Raw genomic sequence first — 3,559 nt, 5'->3', positions numbered from 1 at the left:
TTACAGAGATTTTGGATTTCTATTCATTCATTGTTGCACTTTTCTCCCTGTCCAGCCCTCCTCTCCACTCCCTGTTTGCTCCTCTCTTTGAAAAGTAAAAGAAAAATTTTTTCTTTGGAATACAATCCCTCCGTACCCCTCCCACTACCCCAAGTACACTCCACTATGCAGCTTTAATTGTGGACTCTTGGGATAACTATAATACCCTATCATATATCGCCTTTAAATTATTCTCTCTCTCATCTGTTTTGTAATAAACTGAATGCTATTTCAGGATGTGGGGGAGGCAAGGTTCAAGCTAGAGTTCACCCTGAGGCACAAAGACAATCCTTAAGGTTTACCAGATTCTTGCATTTGCTAAGCCCTCCCTCCTGAGTCAAGCTGAAGGTTATCAATAGAAAGAGCTTGGCTTCATTAGCATTGAATTGTCTTTGTGATTTACTTCCAGATAATTTTCAATAAAGTTAAGGAAAAGCTTGGCTTGGGGGCTTCAGTTGAGAACTGCTTGGCTATGAAGACTTATGTCCTAGATAATTGCACTTTAATCTTTCTTTTGATTCATGGTTTAATCTATGGCAAAGAATTAAAAGACACTTCTGGCCAACAGCCAGCCTGAAGCTGAATTGTTTAGTCCAGCAGCACTCAAGGAACTTAACTATGACAATGACTCTGAGAACAGGTCATTTTCAGTCATAACTTTCCATGAAAGCATAGTCCTGGATATCAGCATGGCTTCAATTCCATGGCAACCTTGAGCAGAGACACTTACTAAACAGTTTGTTATTTCAAATGGCATGATTTTGTAGACAATTTGATATGCAGCAAGAGATGTTTGTTGTTGTTGTTGTGATGTGCCATCGAGTCGCCTATGACTCATAGCGACCCTATGTACAAGAGCCCTAAATCCTGCTCTATCCTGTGCCAACATCATTGTCTCCAACACACCCACTCTTACTACCCCAATCACTGAAATGATCCATCTCATCAAGGGTCTTCCTCTCCTGCGCCATCCCCCCACTCTCCCAAACATGATGGCCCTCTCCAAGGACTGATCCCTCCTTGCAACATGTCCAAAGTATGTCAGACAAAGCTTCAGAATCCTTGACTCCAAGGAGCAGCCCAGCTTCACCCTTTCCAGGACCAACCTGTTTGTTCTCCTGGCAGTCCATTGTATCTTCAATATTCTTTTCCAGCATCACAGCTCAAAGGCATCAATTCTCTTTCTATCATCCCTAGTCACTATCCTGCTCTCCGATGCATAGTGTGCAATTGCAAAGACTGTAGCCGAATCAGGAGCACCTTAGTCTCCAGCCTGATGTCTTTGCTTTTCAGTACTCTGGAGAGGTCCCCACAGCTGACTTTTCCAATGCAATTCGTCCCTTGATTTCCTGGCTGCTGGTACAAAGAATGTTGACTGCAGAGCCAAGCAAATGAAAACTATCTCAATCTATTCACCATTCATCCTGGTGCTGCCAGTTGGCACAGTGGTGAAAATCCTTGTTTTCTTGATGTTGAGCTTCAATTCATATTGAAGGCTGCAGTCCTTGACCTTCTGCAGCAAGCATTTCAAGTCCTCCTCAGTTTCAGCAAGCAGGGTTGTGTCATCTGCTGCATAACACAGATTGTTGATGGATCTTCTACCAATTCTTGTGCCACATTCCTCCTCATACAGCCTAGCATCCTGGATGATCTATTCTGCATGTTGTTGTTGTTGTTGTTGTTATGTGCCGTCGAGTCGCTTGCGACTCATAGCGACCCTATGTACAACAGCCCTAAACTCCGCTCTGTCCTGTGCCAATCGCACTGTCTCTGACACTCCCATCCCAATTATCCCAGTCACTGAATCAATCCACCTCATAGAGGGCCTTCCTCTCCTGCGCTGTCCCTCCACCCTCCCAAGCATGATGTCCCTCTTCAAGGACCGGTCTCTCCTCACAACATGTCCAAAGTATAGAGACAGAATACATCTCTGGTGGATGCCCTTCCCAATTTTGAACCATGCAGTGTTTCCTTGCTCTTTTCTGATGACTGCCTCTTGGTCCAAGTATAAGTTTCGCATAAGTACAACCAAATGTTCAGGGATATCCATTCTTCTCAGCGTCAGCCACAGCTTGTGATCCACATAGTTAAAAGCCTTTGCATAGTCAGCGAAGCACAGATAGACATTTCTCTGGTACTCTCTGCTTGCAGCCAAGATCCATCTAACATTAGCTATAATATCCCTAGTACCATGACCTCTTCTAAACTCAGCCTTGCACATCTGGAAGTTCTCTGTTGACATGTTGCTCCAGTCTTTTTTGGATAATTTTCAGCATAATTTTGTTTGCATGTGGTATTACCTTAAAAATAAATACCAAATATGAAGTTGCAAACACGGGCACTTGTGTAAAAGATATGGACAATTTATGATTTATGCCTTTAAAGAGATGGGTACACTTCCCCCTTCCCCTCCCCTGTCTGTTTGATAACTGACTGGATTGTTATTGTGGAATACCACTTGACTTTATAAATAGGAGAAATTTAATGATGGCAGAGCAGTGGGGCTGAATGACCCCTATTTCCTGATGCCAATTGGGAATTTTCAGTTTTATATGGAGGAGAAGTTTTCTTTTGTTTAAACCATCACAATTTTTGGTCTCTTAGAATGAAACAGTTTTATGAAAATATTTTAAGTCAAATATGTAAGAACTATTTTTTCTTTACAATTATAGATTCAAATAACCAGTATCTCAGAAGTAAAGGTTGGCCTTTGGAATGCTATGAACAGGATCAAAGTGGGAGGTATAGACACTGTCACTATGGTAGCTCTCAGACCAGCTGTGGTTGGCATCCCTGTTCACAAGAATTCTTTCATAAGTCAGACTAAATGATTTTTTCAAAAGAAAAGTACCCACATGGGATTATATTTATCCTACAAACTAAGAAAGTGACATTTTTAACAAGCACAATGAGTAGTCATGTAAAAGTGGCTACCATCCACAGTAGCAACAGATTCCTTTGAACTACCTTTGGAATAGGGCAGCTCTCCCTGGGGTAAAAATGAGCTGAAGGAGTTTCATTCACCAGAAAGAGTTATGGGCTGACTAAAGAGATGGAATCTCAGCTGGAACAGGGGCTATTTGGTTCTCTAATCCTTAAATTTAATGCTGTAAGTTTTACAAAGAGCTAAAATAGGACAGATGTAAAACACATCACAGGCATAGCCCAGTCTCCAGCTGGGTCAAAATTGGACTGAACCAGTGCTTGGTCAATGACTGCCCTGTTTCAATCCTAATTCTCTACCTCATTCTGTGAGTGCTAAATATAAAATCAGACTAAATGCAAATACTTTAAAAAAAATCTACCTGTCAGTCATAAATGAGGGTTTTGATGAAAGGAAAGATCTGTGTGCTTTTTAGTTGGAAAGTAGTGTTCTAAAGGGTTGCATTTCCTAACTATGTAATTTGCTTCTGTGGTCTGGCACCAAGCACTCCGTGGACTAAAGAACACTGATAATATGTACTCTCAAATATGGAGGTGGCAATCAATCTCTAAGGATGTGCCCCAATATCAATAGGAG

This window comes from Elephantulus edwardii, unplaced genomic scaffold, assembly GCF_000299155.1.
Source record: "Elephantulus edwardii isolate Elephantulus edwardi_28Jun2011 unplaced genomic scaffold, EleEdw1.0 scaffold00071, whole genome shotgun sequence".
In the NCBI taxonomy this organism is placed as follows: domain Eukaryota; kingdom Metazoa; phylum Chordata; class Mammalia; order Macroscelidea; family Macroscelididae; genus Elephantulus; species Elephantulus edwardii.
This window is presented reverse-complemented; position numbering follows the sequence as displayed.